Source organism: Bos indicus x Bos taurus, chromosome 7 (assembly GCF_003369695.1).
Source record: "Bos indicus x Bos taurus breed Angus x Brahman F1 hybrid chromosome 7, Bos_hybrid_MaternalHap_v2.0, whole genome shotgun sequence".
Taxonomy (NCBI): Eukaryota; Metazoa; Chordata; class Mammalia; order Artiodactyla; family Bovidae; genus Bos; species Bos indicus x Bos taurus.
The window spans coordinates 59,925,579-59,946,491 of NC_040082.1; the positions used below are offsets into that span (position 1 = coordinate 59,925,579).

The following is a 20,913-nucleotide window of genomic DNA, read 5'->3' on the forward strand; positions in this document are numbered from 1 at the left end:
AGTAAACGCTGGTTTGTCAGCCTCAGAAAGTGAAGTTGGGGGTACACGAGGACTGACACACAGGGTAACTCTGTCCTGAAACCCCAGGGTGGGCAGATGCCAACCTCTAGTCCCCATGGCCTAGTCCCCAACCAAGGCTGTCCCAGATCTGCCCCATACCTGGCCCATCTCCTTCAGACCCTGGGAAAAGCTTACACCCTTGTCCCAGCAGACCACTGACCACAGGGCTCACGGGCTCTACTCATGAAAGGGAAAGACATAAGAGGAGACCTTCTCCCAGGCCCCAGCCTCTACTGCAAGACACACAGCAACCCTCTCCCAGGCCAGAAAGGGCCTGGCAGTGCCCAGGCAGCAGGGGAGGAGCTGGGGCTGCGTTGAAGCGGAGCGGGAATGAGCGGGAGGGAAAGCTGGCGGGCAGGCGGGCGGCGGCGGGCGCATCCATCATCAGCCCTGCCAGGAACGCATCCAGCCCCCAAAAAGAAATACTGCGCCTGAGGAGGGACAACAAAGGGCTCCGTTTCATCAGCAATGCGGAGCCAGCGCCCCGCCGCCCCGCCAGCCGCGGTCAGCCCACAAAGGACCCCTTTGTCCATGCAGGAGCCGGGCCGGCCGGGAGCGGGGACCAGGGGCTGACGGGCGGGGACAGAGCCCAGGGGGCGGGGGTGGGGGGGAACCAGTCATGGAGCGCTGGGGGGCAGAGGGGGACGCGAGGCCAGAAGAATAGAGACAGGTGGTGGGGACAGAGAATCCAAGACACAGAACTCAAGGGGTGGGTCAGAGAAAGGGGCTCATAGAGGACAGAGTAAAGGGTCAAGGTTAGAGCATCGTGGGGAGCAGAGACCAGGGCAACTGGGTTCAGAGACACAGGCTACCTGGCCCAGCCCAGGGATGAGAGGATCTGAGAGACATGGAGACAGAACCCTGAAGGGAATCCCATATTTGAGGGCCTGGGGACCAAGAGAAGGCAGTCGGACATGCCCCTGGGAGAGGGAAGTGGAGGCAGATGTCGGGGAGACCAGATGAGCCCTGGCCCGCTCTGGTCTAAGGCCTGGGAGGAAAAGACAGGAAGGAGGGCTGGGGGTCAGGGCTTCCCACTCTCAGGGCTGAGCTGTGGGGCCCCACCTCCTACGGGCTGGAGCTCACTGGCTGTCCTGGGACGTGAGAGACAGTCAAAGCTGGGGCCACTCCTCCCTCTACTCCCAGACCCGGGCCAGCCCCAGAAAATATGGGACACGGCCCTTCCCTAACCAGCTCTGGCCAAGTGACACTCAGGCTCCCTTATCTAAGGGACCCTATCTGCTAGCATTTAGTGAGCACCTACTGCATCCCCGGCCCTGTACTCCCATGTTCTACATGTTCTCTCTCCCTTCTGATTCCTCCCCAGAACTCAATGAACTGGAACTATGAACCAATTCCAGAGATGAAGAAATTGAGGTTCAGAGAGGTTCAAGCTGTTGGGCCAAAGTCAAAGAGTGGTTCCCCGTAGGGGAAGAACTTGAACCCAGAGCCCAAGTGTTAGTCACCCTGCTTTGTGACTGCTTTTGCTTTACCAGGGAAAGGTGACCCAGCCACCCTGAGGCTGCCCTCACCCCCTCCCTGTGGGTTGTTACCATGCTTGTCACCTTTACGTGGTCGGGGGCACGAGCTGTCACAGGCCCCAGGGGAGTGTCCCCACCCGGGAGCTTGGAGATATCCAAGCAGGAACAGGGAATGCTGGACCGGTGACATCATAATGCCAGCTGGCAATGAGGTCACCAGAGGTGGTGGCAGAGCGCTCACTCCACCCTCTGTGCCAGGGGAGCCCAAACTGACCTCAGCAGGGCTCTGTCCCGGGTCCTCCAGGCTACACAGCAATGGGCAGGGATGGGGCAGGAGGGCATGTGGGGTGGGCTGGAGCTGTCTTGTCTGCATGTAGACCTGCACACAGGTGGCCACGGTGAGATGTTCTGGACCTTGCACACAGTAGCAGTAGCAGCCCCATGCCCTGTGGCCCTGGGAAGATACAGACCAGACTGGCACTGCTCTGGAGGGTTACAAAGGAGCTGGGCTGATGGGCACATGAACCAATGTGAAACGGGAGGGAGGGAAAAGGATTGAGCAGGACACCGGGACCTTTCTGGAGGAAGGGGCTGCTTAGCCTGTGAGTTAAGGATAAGGAGAGGTTACCAACGTGGACACAAGCTTGAAAGGGTTCCCAAGAAATGGGGAAGCGGGGGCGAGGTGTGTCTATGAGGTTGGCAGGGTTTCAACTGGGCGGGGCCTTGAAGTCAAGAACAGGATTTTTTTTTAAACAGATTTACTGAGGTATAGTTGACATACTACAAAATTCACCCATTCCAAAGTATGTAATTTAATCATTATTAGTGAATTTATGGAGTTGTGCAACTATCCTCCTACTCCTCTGCTGCTTGGAACAGCCGTCCCGCCTGCCGAAGGAGGGCTTCCTGGAAGAGGCAGCATTATCAGGGCCTTCAGGATCCCAGGCATGGCCCGGCAGAGCCCACCAGCGTTGCAGACTTGCAGACCCTGGCTCATTGCACCCTTCCCCACACTTGGTGTGTACTCCTGACATGCATGCTACACCCCCTCACATCCCTCCAACCCACCTTGATGGGCTGGTATCCTTGGTCTCCAATGGAGAGGGGGCGTTGGACAGACTGACTGATGGTGGGCAGGCCAGACCACAGGCTATGGTGGTTGAACTAAGCTGAGCAACTGGTATGTGTGGGGGTTTCCATCTCTGATTTCCATGATTCAGCCTGGGGAGTTTCCAGAGGGGAAAAAAAAGCCCTACTCAGGCCTAAGGAGATACACACGGTGACACCAGTCTTGGAGACCAGGAGAAATGCAGGCCTTCCTGGAGAAACCAGGGCACACAGCCAGCTGTGGATGGACACAAATACAAGGACACACTGACCACTGTTGGCACCCAGGGGATGGTCTGGAGCGGGCCACACCCTCAATGCCACTAGGGTCTCCCTAAGACTAGCACCCCAAGACCAACTGCCAAGGACAGAATGGGGGTGGAGGCTACAGTCCTATTTCCTTGACTCCACACTCCCTGGCCTTTTATGCCCCTTTTCTCAGGCAGGCTCAACCCCCTTCCCTAAGGACTGAAACATGCTGCTGAGAAAACCCAGGAGTATATGGGGTTCTGCCTGCCCTTACAGAGCGCCCAAAAGGAGCTGGAGGAGATCAACCCATTTCATGGACAAAAACACTGAGGCCCCAGGCAGGAGGTATGCTCTGACATGGGGCTCTAAGGAATGAGGTAAGGATCCTGGGACACCTCTGATAAAGACAAGGCCTTCCTCAACAGGCACCTCCTTTGGGCCAGGTTCCTTCTTTAGAAAGGTCATAGGAGCTGGAGGACTCTCCTTACTGTGTGACCGTGGCATATGGCCTCTGAGCCAGTTTCCCCATCTGTAACATGGCACCACGAGGATAACAGCTACACGTATGGGGACCTTTCTATGTGCTAGACGGTGGACATTCCTTGTCTCATAGAATCCTCCTATCCACTTTCTGAAGGAAGTACTATGATTGCCCCATTTAGAACAGACAGTTTGATAAGCAATTGTGAGAAAATGATTGCCTCCCTGTTTGGGAGCTCCTGGATCATAGACTAAGGTTTCCCAAAGTGGAGATGTCTGAGCTGACACTAGCCTGGGATCAGAGCCCACACTTTCTTAGGACCTCCCTCCCGGTGGGCCTCACCACGGGACAAGCCAGGGAAAGCCAACTCAGAGATATTTGGTCCCCAACGGGAGAGGGCATGTATTCACAGGACTGGCCAGGGCATGGAGTCGGCAGGTCCAGGTTCGTGGCTCCATCCTGTCCCTTCTTACTGACTTTGACACCTTTCCCCACCTTAGCCTCAGCTTCCATCTGTAAAATAGAGATCACTGGTTCTTGCTCCTCACCCCAAGCTGCAGAAACCATGAGCCCAGAAGGGCCTGTGGGGAAGGAGGTGGAGAGATACAGAAAAAAGACTCCAGATAGCAACCCACCCTCCAAATTCCAGGAGGAAGGGAGATTTTTCAGATTGGGAAATTGAGGCTTGGAGAAAAGGGTTCTGAGCAGGCCATAGGGTTGGGACCGAGCTCCAGAGGATGTGAGGCTGATTGGGGTTAGGAGCATCCAGCCCTCTCCCTTTCCTATCTCCCCAGAGGACATGATAATAGCAGACCTCAATAATGAGCACTTACTCTCTGCTACATATTGTGCTAAGCATTTCACATGTATTTTCTCACTGAAATCTCTAACTCTTTAACTACTATTAACCCCTTTTACATATGAAACTCACCTGCCTAAGGTCACTAGGTCAATCAGCGCAAGAGTCAGGATTTGAAACCAGATCTCTGCGACTCCAGGGCCTGGCTCTCCAGCACTGCCCAAAAGCTCTGAGGCACATTTTGGCTAGAGGGTGAGGTCCAGGGGCACCATCTGCCTAGGGGAACTCTCTTGGTTTCTCATCGGTCCTGGGGGGGAGGTGGGTAGTTCTCAGGCTCTGAGCAAAACACTTTGGGACGCTGTCACAGAGAAGTCTGCAGCTGTACCCTAAGGCCCAGGAAGACAGGGGAAGGGGCTGCGGGTGGGCCGGACGGGCCAGGCTGGGCCAGAGCTCCGGGCATTCCGGCGGCCTCCGCAGGAAGCAGAATGGGACGGAAACCGGCTCCTGCCTCCTCCCCCAGAATCCTGTGGGCAGCCTAGCCGGCCTGCACAGAGGCCCTCTTTGTGCCTGCCCCAACCCGCCACCCGCGGCTGGCCCAGGGTTTTGAGTTTCCTGGGGGGTGGGGGCCCCACCACTGCTAAACCTCCAGCTACCTCCCCCTCTTAGAGGCTGTCACAGCAGCCCGCAGCTGGAGGAGGAAGTGAGTGATGACCAGGGCTACCCCAGAGACCCCGGGGCCTGACGTGTATCCACATCTCATTCCCCCAACACACCCTAATCAGGGGCTGGAGGTGGGCAAAGGACCCAGAGACAGAGCCTGAGAGGCCACCCCCCTGAGCCTGCCCTCCCTGCCAGCTGTCACCAAGCCCATCCTGACCCATCCAGGACTCTCCCATCCCATTCCATCTCAGTGCACTTGTGCCCAGGCTGGTGGACATCCATGGAGGCTGGCCAGGTGGGTAGGGTGACCCATCTGTCAATCACCATTTCCTATTTTCCAGGAACTCCCTGGACACACAACGTGCATCCAAGCGAAGGCCTCAAGCTCATTTCAGCATTTCGGGGGTCCAAAGCTCCTTGGGTGTTGCAACTGCTCAAGAACACCGGACCCCAAGGAGCATGCTCGAGTTGGAGTGTATATGGTGAGGAGCAGCACGAGGGCCAAGTATATCTGCGTGTGTCCACCTGGGAGGTGTGTCAGAAACCCGTGCACATTGCATGCATGAGAATGTGTCTGGGGCTATGCCCAGGTGTGTGTGTACAGTCTCAGTTATTACTCTGTGGTTTTGAGTACTGACATACAAATGGGGCTTAGATACCAGTGGAGGTGGAGGTCTCTGTGTGACCTCCTGTGTGTAGGAGTGGAGTGTGGCTATCTGCATCTGTGGATGTATGTGTATGACTGAGTGTGCATGTGTCCAAGTAGAGTGGTTTACATGGTGGCTGGATATCTGTGGGTTCTCCTGGCCTGTCATGTGTGTGTGTGTGTGTGTGTGTGCATGCACTCACTGTGAGTTCTATCAGGACCTCTGAGGGCTTCTGAGATACGGGTCTGGGGCTCAACTGGCATGGGGATGGCACAGACAGGAACTCATGCCAGGTGCTGGGGCCCCTATGGAAACAGGAAGCTGCCCACCGGAACACCTGGGCTGTGGTGGAGATTGGGCTCCACCCAGGTTCAGTCTGTACCCCTGAGAAATCAACCCAAGGCTCCCCTAGCCAAAAAGCTGTCCCAGCCTCGAGGGAGGCACCTGCCTCGTCTGCCGTTCAAGATCCAACAGCTCTGGCCAGCATCTAAACCCGTGAGCCTGGCCTGAGCGAGGAGAAAACTGGAAAACAAAAGCCCCCAGACCGCAGGCCCTCCCTGCAGAGGCGTGGGGGAGGCAGGCAAGAGGCGGGAGGCTCAGGAGGAGGGAGGGAGGTGTCGCCGCAGCCCCGGAACACAAAAATAATGAGGCGAGAGGGGCTGTGGGGCCGAGCCGGCTGGTTCCGGAGTCGCTATCTGACCTTGACAGATGCCACAGCTGGGCGCCTGGAGAGGAGCCGCCGCCACAGTGCTGCAGAACAGCACCCCCACAACCCGCCACCTCCCCCAGACCGGGTCGATGGAGGTTCAGGCAGGCCCCAGCCGCAGGCAGCCACCCCACCAGGTGGGAGCTGGAGGACCTCAGAGTGTAACCCAGTCAGGCAGGGGATAGAGGGAGGAGATGGAGGCAAAGAGAGTGAGTGGGGGCAGGACCACTGCAGGGAATGGGAGGCAGCAGTGGGGTCTCCGGAGGGCACCCTGGCCCTCAGGCGTGGCTGTGTGTGTAGGAGAAACACGTAGAGCGTACTATTGTGCTTGTGTAGCTATGAGGCTGAGAGTGTGTGGTTAAGAGAAGCAAGTTGTGAGTGTGGGTATGACAAAGATCGTATGTGTGTGTGTGTCCTTGGGGTCACCGATCACTCCCCTGCCCTCTTCCAGAGCCACACCTGTCCTGGCAGGAGCAACCCACGCTGGGGTCAGGTGTGGCGGGGTGCAAAGAGAGCCAAAGGCACCCTGATCCCCGGCTACCACCAAGTTCCGTCACTAGAAGACGGAGGAGAGGTGGCCCTGTGGTCATCCTGGCCTCCCCTTTCTCACCCGCAGGAGTGCTCCAGGCACAGAGATGGGCGTGGGGCTGGACGCCACCACTCTGGGGACACCAGTGAGGGGCTGGGGTACAAGCTGCAGGAGGGGATGTTGGGCTGGAGGCAGATTAGCAATTCTGAGCACTGGCTACATAATTAAAAAATCATTACGGCAGGCGGGCGGGCAGAGCCATGTGAGCTCACGCTCAGAGCGGGTGGGGACATGGCCATGGCACTCCCCCTCCCACCGCTTCCCGGAGGAAAAATCCCACCTGCTAATATAATTATGGAAAAACACAAGCACAGAAATTCTGTTTCAGCAAACAACATGCCTGAGTGCCCAGGGCCTACCTGGCCCTCAGCACAGTGGGCTGGCTGGTCACTGTGCCCAAGGCTCCCAGCAGTAAGCTGGGTCCAGACCCCCACCTCTTCCGCCTCAGCGGCCCCCAAGAGCAGGGGTGGAGGTGTGTGGGGGACATGTAAAGCCCAGCTCCTCAAATTCCAAATCCAACAGAAAACTGGCCCGTCCTGATAGTTGACAAATGGGGAAACTGAGGCTAAGGAATCCGTGTAAGGTTATGGTGTTTGTGGCAAAGCTACAGCACCAATGGGCCACCCCAGGAACTCAATCCCCTCCCGTCCCCTGTAGTCCTCCAGCTTCCCTATCTCATCGTCATCCCCCGGCCCCATCCGCTCTTGGCTGGGGGGCGGTGGGAGAGGACACACGAGCAGCTCTCTGCCCGAGTTGAAACTGGACTGTTCAAGTCAGCTACTCCAGCACCGCCCAGCCCCTAACTACGCCGGGATCCTAGGGTGAGGGGGCGCGGGGAACCCCAGGCTCCCGTTCGGGGACAGGGCGTCCTGGGCTCGGCTGGGTTAAGGTAGGCCAGCAGGGCTGGCTCCCGCCCCGAGAACGGCGGCCAGCTCTGGGGCACAGGCCCCAGAACGGCAGGAACAGCCGCCATCACCTCGGGCCTGGAGCGGGAGGCGGCGGCGCGGGGAGGGCAGCCGGGCCTAATTAGTCTGCCTGGGACCCGGGCGGGCGCCGGGGTGGCAGACGCGGCCGCCGGAGCCGCGCAGGCACGTCTGCGCCCGGCCGGGAGGCGGCGGGGAGCCGGGAGGCCGCGCGCCCTGGGACGCGGTAGGACAGGCGGGCGGCCTGGGAAGGCCCGGGATGAGGAGATGCCGGCCCCGAACAGGCCTGCCTTCCCTCATTCCTCGGTGCCACCAGGCGCAGCAATTAGAAGCTTTCAAAGTTTGTCCTTAATTGGTTTCATTTTTGCCTCATAAATGATTCATGGCCCTGGAGGTCTGGGAAGGGGAGGGAGTGGCAAGGGGAATTTGGGAGCCAGGCCCCCTACCTGAGGCTGGAGAGGGGCCTGCAACCTTTGCCCAGTTGAAGAAGGGCTTGGGGAAGCCTCAGGCAGGTGGGATCCTCCAGCAAAAATAAAAAACCCCGGCCCTCTCCTCAGGGCACTAACTAATTAGCAACCGTGACTTCTCTGCAGACCAGTTCTGCAGCCAGGCCCAGAGCCACCGCAGCTGCTGCGGCCCTGGGAGGGTGAATAATAATATAATGATAACAAAATAAAAGTGTCAATAGTAATAATAAAGATGGTGAACACTTAAAGTTCTCACTTAACTTTCGGACACGCAGTTAAGAACATCTCTTTTAACCACCAACCCTAAATCCCCAAACATTATCAGGAAGAGGTACCAGAATCCCCATTTTGCAGTTAAAGAAACTGAGGCTTGGAGAGCTTAAGGTCACTCCTCTGCCCCTCCGATGCTCAAACTCCTCACTCCCCAAGGTCTCAGTAGCTTGGGGCTTAGGGCTGGACTTCTGGAACACTGCCAGTGAGTTAGGAGCTGCAAGTCCTAAGGAAGCCTGCAGAAGACCCCAGAAAGGTCGAGTGATGCCATATCCACCTGGGCCAGGTTAGCTCCGTCCCTCACAAAGCTGTGTGACCTTGACTGAACAATGTCTTCACACACCCTTAACTGGCCCATCTGTCAAATAGGAAACAGCGGCCCTATGACCCCCACCAGCGCTCACTTGTGCTGGGCATGGGATCAGAGAGATGTCATGGACCCCATGCTCAGGGAGCTCCCAGTCTAAAAGAATGTGGATGTACACAGAGAGAGGGGCTTAGTAGAGTCTGTGCAGAGAACTCCAAGCACTCAGCCAGTCACCTGCTGAGGGCTTCTTGGGGGTGAGGTGGACAGAGGAAGTGTCTCCCTTTTAAGCACGTTCCCCAGTGGCTCAGATAGTAAAGAATCCGCCAGCAATGTAGGAGACCAGGGTTCGATCCCTGGGTCAGGAAGATCCTCTGGAGAAGAAAATGGCAATCCACCCATTGCCTCCACCCAATTGCCTGGAGAATTCCATGGACAGAGAAGCCCTGGTGGGCTAAAGTCCATGGGGTCGCTAAGAGTCGGCCACAACTGAGCTACTAACACAACCCACACAGAATGCTCAAGGAATGGGTGTGGCCCACTTAAACCCTAGGCTAGAGGTCAGACCTTGAGGAAACCCAGAACTACAGACTACATCAAAGGGATATTTGATGAAAAATGCCCAGCTTAGTCTGTCCAGGACAGTCACTTTTATTCTGAACAACAATGAGAGGTGAGGTCTACACAATTATCTGCAAGGCCCACTTGGTCCCTAGGGACCTCCTGGAGGTAAGGAAATGCACTCAACAAATTCAGGAGCAGATGCTATATGGGGCTTTCTGGTGGCTCAGTGGGTCAAGAATCCATCTTTGATGCATTAGACGCAGAAGACATGGGTCCAATCCATGGGTCGGTAAGATCCCTTGCAGGAGGGCCTGGCAACCCACAACCCCAGGAGAATCTCATGGACAGAGGAGCCTGCGAAGCTACAGTCCGTAGGGTTGCAAAGAGTCAGACACAAATGAAGTGACAGAGTAAATGCTGTATGGACTAACTCCCCCTAGAGGCCCCAGGGCTCTGGGCCGCTAGCTGGCGGCTCTTGGGTACCTCATAGATACCACCTCCTCGTGTGTCCTCCAGCTCCTGTCCCAACCACTTGCACCAGATTTCCCTCCACAAACTCTGCCTTCTCAGGCCCTGGCACTTGCTCAGTTCCATTGTCTCCCTGCTCTCCCACCCAGCCGGCCTCCACCAGGCAGCGAAACCGAGGCCTCAAGTGGTTATACCTCCCACTGTCTCCTTCCTCCCTGTGCCTCCTCACAGCCCTCTGAGTGGCGTACGTGATCGTCCCTGTGTCCCAGTGAGGAAAATGAGGCTCTGAGCAGAAGCTAAAGGGACTCATCCAAGACCACACAGCTTAAGGAAACCCAGGCCCAAATCTCTTGAAAGACCACGTTGCTCACCTTGCTGGCCTCCTAGAGGTCACATCTCTGACCTGAACCAGGACTAGCTACTTCTTGCCCGAGCCCCGACCCATCTTCTGTCTAGACAAAAACTATACTGAATCCGCACTCCTCCAGACACAAGATCTTGGTCAGACCGTTGTGGTCAAGGGCCCTGCAGGGGGCCCAGGAGGTAGCAGGGGTCCCTACATACTCCGAGAGCCCTAGGGTATGGGGCCTCCTGCCTCAGCCCAGTTGGGTCATCCCAAAGGTTGGGTGGGAAAAGTCCCAAGATACAGAGTACCACAAATGTCTGGGGAGGGGTGTGGAGGAAGCACAATGATGTCAGGGTGGAGGGGGTTGGCCATGTTCTTTGGCCCTCTCTCGGGTACAGTCAACTTTAAGGCTCCTATCACACACTAGGGAGGGGGCTGCCTCTGGAAAAAAGGAAGAAGCCTAACCTTTATACATCCGCTACTCCATTCTGCTGGAGAATATAGCTGAATGGCTTGGGCAAGTCATACCCTCTGAGTCTTCAGTTGTTTCATCTGTACAGTGGATCCAAACTCTATGGAAAAGCTTTGGGAACAGGTTTAGAGGTTTTCCTTGAGAAAAGGGATTCAGAAAAACTGGATGAAACACTCGGTGGTCTATGTTGGCTGGGGGCACTTGTATAGTAGAAGCTTGACAACTGCTTGATAAACATACAAACAAGTGGCTGAGTTCTCAGACTTCAGAGTGCCTCTAAGCAGGTCCAGGCGACACCGACTTCCCAGGTGTCCCCCCTGAGCCAGGACATTGGTCTGCCCAGCCAGGTCTCTGGGGTCCCTCTCCCCGGCCTGACCATCTCAGGCGGGTCAGCACTGACGTCAGCAGGACCAGCTGGGCGTGGAGCCCGCCACCTCTGGAACAGCCAATTAATTAACTTTTTCAAATTAATTTCCCAAGCAAAATTCCATAATTACATCTGTCTCCATCAGCCTGAGCTGGGCAGGCAAGACGACCCCGCAATGAGATGGAATATGACCATACCAGGGGGTGACCATACTGGCCCCAGGAAGAGGTCAGAGACACTGGAGGTTGGGTTTAACCCCAGCAGGACAATGGTCTGGTATCCTTATGGATGCTGAATGGAAGGGGAGGGGGCCAAGAAACCAGAGCCCTGCACCCCTGCAAGCCAGGCGGTGGAGGGCTCAGAGACACCTATGCCTACCCAGCTCATCCTGCTGCCCCCACCCCCGACTCTGTGCCCCCAAACCACAGTGGGTCTTGGCAGGGCCCAGGAGCAGCACAGGCATTGCGAGGCTGAGGAGGCCACGACTGCGGCGTTCTAATTTCCCAAAGGGGCTGAGATTAATTAGCTCACACACAGGCGCAGAGAGGGAGAGTGGGAGCAGGGGCGGGTAGCGTCAGGCGAGGAGCTGGCTGGCACTCCCCCCACCCGCCCGGCAGGCAGTCAGGCGGCCTTGACAGCCTGGGTGCTCTGAAGGTCAGTGGCCAAGCCGGCTGAGCCAGCAGACTGGCACTGTCGCCTTCCCAGAAGCCCGGAGACCAAGACTGGGAGGGGCAGCAACCAGGACAGCTGGTGGAGGTGGGGGCGGGGGCCACACTGATGAAGTCCGTGCCAGGTGCTCTGTCCACACCCTCTTCTTTTATTCTCCCAGCAGGCCAAAGAGGTAGGCACCATGGCCTTCCCATTTCACAGATGAAAACACTGAGGCTCAGAACTGAGTTAAAACTCACGCAAGTTGTGGACGGTTAATTCCGTGCTGACACGAGGTCTGCAGGAGCCCTGGGCCTGGGGGACCCGGAGACCAGCTGCAGAGTTTGTGAGTGTGGCTGTCTGACTGTGGCTTACCTCTGTCTCAGAGCATGTGCTCGGCAGACTCTCAGTCATTTTAGAGATGCAGAAACTGAGACCAGAAAGGGGAAGTAACTTGCCACATGGCACAGGGCCCCAAACCCAGACTTTCTGCCCCTCCATTTCAGGCCAGCACCAACTTCCAGCAAAACAAACCCAACTCGGTGACCTGTAGTGAGACCTGCCCCAGGGCCACGCTGTGCCTGGTGCTCTCTTTAGCTAACCAGTACACTGATGAGGGTGGGGTGGTCACTGTCACCCTTGTGTACAGAAGAGGCGGCTAGCTCCAGCTCAAGGGCACTTTCTTAACTTCTCCCTGCAGGGCTCCCCAGAGAGGAGAAAGGCGTCCCCAGGGAGGTGGGAGGGTAGGGATGGGAGAGGTGTATGATGCTGATCAGGCCCCTAAGCAGTTCTCACAAGCCTAGCAATTGACCTTCCCAGAACTTGTCTGCAAGAAGATCCTTGCAACCCTAGGGAGACTCAATCCGCTCCCTGGGCCACGCCTTGACTCCTACCCGACACCCAGTGAATCATGTCTCCGCAGAAGCCAAGGGCAACAGGGCTTACCCTCCCCAGGCTTACGGGATCAGCAGTCCCAAGGTTCTTGGGTCCAAGATAACAGACGGCCCTAGAAGAGTCATGGGGTGGTGCCTAGGTGGGGAGGGGGCTGGCCCAACTAGGAATATTCTTCGTTGTGTTAATTATGGGAGATGGGTAGAAGCCCCCCTGAGGCACAGGTCTACATGGGGTTTGGAGCCAGGGTTCCCCTCCCACTCTGCAGCCTCAAGCTAGGAGACCTCAGACAAATGGCTTGACCTTGCTGAGCCCACTCTCTGATCTGTGAAATGCCCACCATGATAGCCCCACCCCGACCAGGGTCCTAGACAGGATGAATGTGAGGTTCTCAGTGCAGGGCCAACATGCATAGGTGCTCAATAAATGAGCGCTGTGTGGTTATTTTTACGGTCATCCTCAGGCAACACCAGAATGAGTGAAAGCACTGCTTGAGCCAAGAATGTTGGGTAACCCAGGCTGTGGCCCCAGTTCCGCCACTGTTTGAGTCTGAGCCAATCTCTTATGTCTCAAGTTTCCCCAGGCTCAAGCAGAGCATCCCCTGTCCTGCCCTCTTACCTGCAGGAACCCGGGGAGGTACACATACGAAAGGGGTCTGAGGGCTACAGCGAGGGCAGTACTCTGCCATGCTTTTCTGGCCACAGGAAGAGCCCACTTCTACTTCTTACCAACCTTTCCTATTTCCTTGTCCCCTTCCCACCCTAGCCTGGCCTGCTCCATGTCCACGCTTCTTCAAGCTCCCACAGTCCCAACAGCCCTTCCATAGGTGTATTCCAAGCCCCTCACTACCCTGCAAAGGCCACATTAGCCACCTGGAAATCCCTGAGTCTAACTTGTGGCTTTGCTATCTGTTGGGGGTTAGGGGATAGAAAAAAAATCTGGGAACCATGGTTGGCTCTCTGTGTATCTAACCCCAGGAGTGTGCACCTAAGGATTCCAGGTTCCTCTGTCCTGGGTCCCATCCATTCCCAACCATTCCCCTCCCAGTGATCCCAAGCTCAGCTTCCTCAATCCCACACTCCATCATTCCCATCTAAGAACAGCCCTAGAGAAGGCTAAATCCACGACATTCTAATTAAGGAGTCTTTGGTGTGGGGTACCACTCCCAGAAAAATGCCAGCTTTGGTGGAGCCAAGAGGTGGAGAGGAGGGCTGGACTCACCTGGAGATCCAAATGAGGCATGGTGCGAACCACACCCCACCATCTACTTTAGGTCTTGCAGTTTTAAGACAGAGATAAGGGTCATACCCATTTTACAGGTGGCTAAAGTGAAGTCAGAGAGGTCGGCAAACCAGGTCATGATTACACAGCAGGCAGTGACCAAACCTGGTGTGGAGCCCAGGCCTGTGCAATTCTAGAGCTGATGGCTCGGGGACAGCCAGTTCTCCTGACTGGCCACTGCTGTTTGTTTTCTTCAGGTTGCCTGGTCCTCTCTTCTCCCCAGCCACTGTCCAGGCCGTTATGGGGGAGACCTATGTGGCCAGGAGGTGGGAGCCAACATGGGCCAGAGTTCACCTGCCCCTTGACTTCTGCTAGGCTGTCTCAATCCTGTGGGACCAGAACGAGCTGCCCTCTGAGCGTTAGGAGACTGTATCCAAAGTCCTTCATGAGCAATGAAGTCATCCTCATTGGACTCAATTCTCTCATCTGAAAAAGGATACCTTTTTTGTGTGTGAAATATAGGTTATGCCCCCAGTTCTGCTCACTCAGGGAAGGCAAGCGCCAGCCCCAATGGGCAGCAGAAGCACAGAGGCTCCCCGAGGGCATCCCCCTAACCCAGCAGCCCAGCCCTTCCTTGTATTCAGGCCACGGACTAAAAATCAGGGGCTAAGTCTGAATTCTGAGTCTTAGGGTGCTGGCTGCAAGGCAGGAGGCCAGGGTGACCAGGGAGGGTGGACTAACAGACTCCTGAGGGCACTCAGCCCACTAGATCAAGGGAGTCTCATTCCTCCCCAGTCTCTGGCACCCCGCAATCTCTCAAGGACCCTGCTCCCCGAGTGGGGGGAGCAGCTGGCCACTTGGCACTCCCAGGAAAATCAATTCTCCGTGGCTTTCCTTCTTCAGCCTTTCCTCTACTGAGCTACGCCCCCCCCCCCACCCCTGCCCCATCCCTTCCCCATCAACCCGCAACTGGCTCTGCCTGGGCTAGAGTTCCCCATACTGGAGGGCAAGTGAGTTTAACACTTCCATGCCTGTGACTGGGGCCTCCTTCCCCAGGGGTGGGGAAACATCTCCCCTCCTGTGCCCACCCTGCAGAATTCAGCTGACTCTACACGGCCGAGGGTGGGTCTCCTTTGTGTGAGCCTACACGGGCCTTTCAGTGAATGGAGCCCCAACCTTGTTGGGAGCGAGCCTGTGCACACCAGGCTCCATGGGGTCAGTGCCCTGTGCCCAGCTCTTCGCACCATCTGGGTGAGAGCTGTGGCCAGAGAACAACGGCCTGAGCCTGTGACAGGATGGAGCACATATACCAGCGCCTTACTGGAGTCGTGTATGGGGTCCATGTGTGACTGTTTGTCCATCCGTCTGTGTGTTTGTGTCAGCATGTGTCGTGTGTGTGTGCCAGAGGCTGGGGCTGTGAGTGTGACAGCGAGTGTCCACAACGACTGTGACTGGGCCCTGCCCGTGAGTGTCAGCAATGTGTGCTGAGTGACTGTTTGTCCCAAGCGTGTGCCCCTGGGTGTGCCGCGTGGGCTGTGCGTGAGTACGCGCTGCCTGCCAGGCCGCAGGGCCTCGTGGGGCTGCTGGGGATGGGGTGACTCACATCTCCTGAGCTCATCCCGCCGCCAGCCCGCCCAGCTCACCCTGCTCTGCTGGGCTCATGGCCGCCAGCGCTGGGGGCTGGGGGGTGGGAGGGAGGCAGGCGCGGGCAGACGCGGCAGGGAGGCCGCTTGATAAATAACCTGCTGCTTCCCCAGGCCTCTGAGAAGGGGAGGCTGCATGGTGGGGAGCAGTGGGGAGCAGGAGGGAGGCAGTCCTGGCCCCCAAGCTCCGGCGACCCTGGCCCCCACAGCCCAGGCTACGACTCCGGTTCCTGTTTCATCGAAACCTGAGCTGGGAAAAGCCTATCGGGTCATCTTGCCTGTCCCGCCGGCCGCCAGGCCCAGGCAAGCTGCCCCTCAGGGGACAAGCCCGCAGCCTGGCCGCCCAGCCAGTGGGTGGGTGGGTGGGGGGAGGATATTTCTGTCCAGACTAAATGGAGCTCGAGGCCTCTGTCTGCACCCCCCCCCAACAGCTGCTCCCAGGGGCCCCCTGGCTCTGCAGGACTGAACTAAATATAGCCCCCACCTCAGCAAACCCCCAATGTTCACCTCTTCCCATTGACCCCACCCACATGAGGGTAGGGGGAAGGCTGGAGAACCTGCTGTGTGAGCCTAGGCCAGTGCATCCCTCTCTCTGGGCTCTCAGCTATGAAACATTAAGTATTACTCAGCTCTAGGCCCTGACCTGCCTAATAGGCCTTATCGGAGAGAAGATGCAAGTGACTAAATTGGGGTCTTTGTCCAGGGAGGTAAGGGCTGAAGTCCCCTCCTTCAAAATGACTCCAGCCTGCTTCAGCAAAAGAATACCAGGGGAAGCTCTCGCCAGCATCCCCAAGTACCTTTAGGCTTATAAACATGGTCCCCTTCATCCTGCTTGTTCTTTGCCCAGGCTGGGCAATACCAGGCTCCTCCAATCTGCCCCAGCCGGACCCTGGCCAGGAAACAAGTTGTGCCAGGCTTGGGGAGGGGGGAGACGCGGGAGCATGACAGCTGCTATTTCCTGGAGGCCACAGTTGGGCACAACCCGGATTCCTGCCCGGCTCCACACTCCACCGGACAGCCTCTCCCAGGCTCTGGCCTTCAGCAGGGCACCCCTTCCCCAGTGTCAGCCCCGTCATCAGCCAGGGTCCCACCCAGTCCCTCTTGTCCCCTGCACCGGTACAGACAGGAAGGAGGTGCCGGATGCACCTTCTGGCCTGGGCTGGGAGAACGGTGGTCTCTGCAGGGTTCAACAGGCGGGGGAGGCAGCCCCAGCTTCCCCCCTCCTGCCTGCCTGCCCACCCGGCTGCTTCCCCCAGCCCCACACACACCGAATTCCCTACATGCCTGTCTGTCTCTGACAGCTCGCGCAAATACTTGGCTGCGCGGGCACCCGCTGTTCTGAGCCCGCTGCGCCTCCTCCCCTGCCTTCCCCGGGGGGCTCTGCAGACACAGCCAGGGACGGGAGGGGGGCCAGAGCAAGAAGCTTGGTGGGCAGTAGCGGGAGTGAAGGCAGGAGGAATCGGTCTCAGCGCCCATCCCCAGGCCTGGGGGAACTAAGGGATTTGGGAGGCCACCGTGAACCAACCCTAACTGGGCGGCAGCTGCTGACACCCCCGCTGCCCCCCGGAACCTCCCAGGAGGACCTTCCGGAGGCCTCCCACTCGTCTCAGCCGATGAAACAGCATCTGCCACCCCCGCGGCGGCAGCTCAGGACAGGGCGGAGGGCACCGCAAGGCCCCTGGGGAAGGCTTTGAAATCTGGACTATGGCCCAGCCCCTCCTGAGAGCCTCGGCCCCCCACCACAGGCCCAGCCCTGGAGCGTGGGGCGGCTGCGTTCCAGCCCTCCTGCAGTGTGAGGGGTACACTCGCCCAGCTGCCAGGCCTGGGACGTCTCCATTGGACTGGCTGGGGGCCTTGTTTGCCCCCAACTCTCCTCCTTCCTGCTTGCCTCACCTCCCTCCCCGGGGACCAGTGGAGGAAACACTTCCTGAGAACAGCTGGGATTTTCCGCTGGACACTGGCCTTGCCGGTCAGACCCTTATCTGCACCCCCCAACCTCATTCCTTCTCCTAGAGTCACCCCTTCAGCCAAATCATACTCCCACCCAACCGCCAAGGACACCCCTACTCTCCCTACCATCCTCCCACTTGCCTCAGCGTCCCCAGTACCCAGCACATGTCCAGGCACTGAGTAGACAATGAATGAATGGCCGGCCACATGGAATGACATGCTCCATTTTGCAGATGGGTATACTGAGATCAGGAGCGAGCCCAGCTCCCATCCAGGCTCTTCCTGAATGGCAAGAATAGCCCTGGCGGCAGGGCCCTTCTCTATTGTTTCCCACCTGGTACACTTTCTACCCCAGGAACCAATGCAGCCCTCCCAAGCTTCTCAGGCATCAGGGTGACTCCAAACAGAACTTCTCAGTGCTCTGGGGCCAAATGCCCAGCTGACTATTCAGGACCACTGACCCAACTCTCCCAAAGCGTTAGGGTGGGCTTTAAAAGAATTGCAACTGTACTGTCTTTGTGACTAGACTGTGGGGTGAAGCCTCCTCTCCCCATTGCACAGATGGGGCTGCAGAGGCCCCCAGGGGAGGGGGGAGCTGCAGGCGGCCGTGAATCAGAGGGGGAGCTGGGAAGCCGCCCGGCCCTGCCGGCTGTCGCTGGAAGCAACAGCCTGCATTTCCTCCTCACACTGGTGCCTGGGGAAGCGTGGGCAGCGGGCGGGCGGGCACTGCCGTGAGGACCCCTCCCGTGCCTGTAGGCTAGCTTCGTCCCCTCACTGCCTGCCTGGGCCCACACAGTCCACTCCCCGTGCTGGCGTGATTTATTTCCAGAGAGGGGCAGACCAGAGGCAGAACTGGGTTTCATGTCACTGGCGGGCACCACAGGGAAGCCCCTCCTCTCAGATTCTCAATGTTCCTAGCATCGAACAAGATTGAAACATGACCATTCACGCTTCCTTCCAGCAGTAAAGCCCACGGTTCTGTGATTCTAGACTCTCAATGCGACAAGAATCCTGACAAGAATCCCTCAGCTCCAAGCATTCTATGATTCTAGACTCCTGTGACTTAAGATTCCAGGCCATTGAGACTGGACACCGCCAGAAGAAAGAGGGGCCAAGTCCACTCCTACCTGCTGCTGGGGGCCCAGCTAAGCAATTTTCTATCGAGCTTTGGGGGAGGTGGGTCAGGCAGGAAAGGAGCTGGGCTCTCCCGTCGGGGTCACCAGGAACTGGACATGAGGCTGTGGGGCAGGGCAGGGGGTTATGGGGATCAAGCTGGTCTAGTCCTGGAGGACAGGCCACCACCTTGTGGCAAACACAGCCACGGACGCTGCAGCCGTCAGGAGGCCCAGACCTCGCCAGGATGCAAGCAGGTAGGTGGGGCTTTGTCAGCTTGTGCCCCCACCCTGGAGCTCAGAGGGAAGAGGGGTGTCAGGTCAGGGCTGGTCTCCCTGCTTCTCAGGTTCCAAGCCAAGCTCCACGCTTCATCTTCCAGTCTTCACCACCCACTGCTTCCTCCTTCCCACCACAGTCCCTCACCTCTCAGGCTCCCAGGCCAGCCCCAGCCCAGGCCAGCTGGCAGCCAGCCAGCCGGGGCAAGGTTCCCAAGCCCATTTGATAGATGGAAAAACTGAGGTGGCGGGGGAGAAGACGACATGACCTGCCCCAAGGGCTCAGCCTTGGCAGCCTACTGGTCTCTGGATGCATCTCTCAGTCCTGCCCCTCAACCTTGCTTCCTAGAATCCTCTGCAGGGCCAGTGGGTCTCCCCTGAACAGTCTCCTCACCAACATAAGTACATCTCCCCCATCCTGGTGTCCCTTGACAACACTCAATTCCACAGCCAATCACCTGCTCATTCATTAATTCATTCTTTCATTCACCCAACTAGCCAATCAGCCCATCTTCCCACAAATGCCAGGTCCCTTGCCAGGGGTCTGGGGGACTCAAGAAGCAAAGAGAGCAAGGCCTGTACCCTGCAGGCATTGACGGAGTGCCTGCTGTGTGCTAGGCAGTATGGACTGCCATGCACAGCCCAACCCTGCCTGTCCTTGTGGTGTTCATAGCCCATCAAGGGCTCTGCCAGGACCCAATCCCACTTGCAGGAGTGGCAAGTCCCAAATGCTCCAGCCTCAGTTTCCTCATCTGTATATGGGGAAGCTAATGGCACCCACATCATTGGCCTACTGTGAGGAATGAACAAAGTGAAGGCTAGAAAGCTGTCCACACAGTACCTGCCCTCAGTCAGGGGCTGGGACGGTTTAGCCGTTGTCATCACCATTGTTAAGACCTACTATGATTATTATAGTAATAACTGGGAGACAGCGAGTGATTAGAGCAGCTAAAGCTCTTCAAACACTTAGCTGGTGCCAGACACTGAGGGGACAGGAAGGAATCACTGCCACATCCCGTTGCAAGGCTGGCAAGGAGCAAGCCCAGTAACCTCCCATTAGCATCTGATGATCAAGGGACTCGATGGTTAGAAGCATGGCCCTGCCTCCACGGAAGATCTACTCCAACATGTGTTCATGGGTGCCGCACATGTATATGCAAGCTTTTAACCATGCACATGAATACATGTCTACACAGGAAAGCTGGGAGGGCCGGCAGGTGAGGTGGGAAGCAAAACAGCAGTGAAGGGAACACAACTGCTGACGCTGGCTCAGGCCTCCCACCCTAGCCCACTCCACCCTGGCCAGTGATCACAGCAGAGCTGAGGGAACTGTGGCAAGAGCAAGGACCAGGCCAGTGAGGAGAGGCCCGAAAAGATGCTTTGCATAGTTCTGGCCACCCGATTACAGGCCTAGGCTAGGCCCCTAGGTGGGGGTATGGGGGCTGCCAGGTGCCTGCAGTCCCACATGGGTCAGGCCACTGCGCCTGCACTTTATGCCTGTCCCGGCATGGCGCATGAGCATTCCTGCTGGCAGACCGGCCAAGTCTGAGGAGGTCAGGGGAAGTCACGGTGAAGGGAGGGAACAGTGGGCCCAAGGGCCATGTGGGGTCTGCCGGACAGGGGAGGGTGGGCACAGGGCTCCCCCTGGGCCACCGGGCAGGCCTGGCTCTGCCTTGCTGGGGCCAGCAGCTGGAGGGAAGTAAATATAGCGCGGGGCGTCCCGGCCACATTCCTGGGAGGCCAGTGCGGCCCGCCTGCCCGCTGCTCTAGGCAGAGTGCAGCAGCCAGGGCCCAGAACTGCCCCTGCCCTCTTCCCAAACAAACAGAAAAATAAATAAAACCAGCTCTCACGGCCAGCACAGCTTGGGGGATGGGGGCAGGAAGGGGTGGACAGGGTTGGGGGGGCAGCCAGGCGTACCAGTTGCCGCTGTTTCTGTCCTGCTGGGGAGGAGGAGGCCAACAAAAAGAGAAAAATGGAGGGAAAGGGCAGAGGGACAGCCAGAGATGTGAGAGAGGGGGAGAGGACACGCAGGAGAGACCAAGTTTTGACAGACAGAGGTGTGTGGGGGGGCAGGTTAAGAGTGATATGGATGGTATCAGGGCTGGGGAGGAGGCACAGGCAGCCCTGAGGTCAGTAATTCAGCAATTCAGTGACAGGGATACCCCGGGGGGGCAGCAGGCAGACAAAGGGGGGCCTGTGGGCTGGGGCAGGGGG

At 57.6% G+C, this 20,913-nt stretch overlaps 1 protein-coding gene across 6 annotated transcripts in view; it reads right to left on the reverse strand.

The window, feature by feature from the left end:
• Window positions 1-20,913, reverse strand: part of CXXC5 (CXXC finger protein 5) — a 34,254-nt gene that overhangs the window by 6,266 nt on the left and 7,075 nt on the right. The window contains exon 1 of one of the 6 annotated variants that reach the window (XM_027546300.1): window positions 10,584-10,701. The exons of 4 other annotated variants lie outside the window; for them this stretch is intronic. The gene's annotated coding sequence lies outside the window, so the exon portion shown is untranslated. Of the gene's footprint in view, window positions 1-1,812; window positions 2,287-10,583; window positions 10,702-20,913 lie in introns of those variants that run through there. One more of the 6 variants, XM_027546301.1, reaches the window with a different exon arrangement.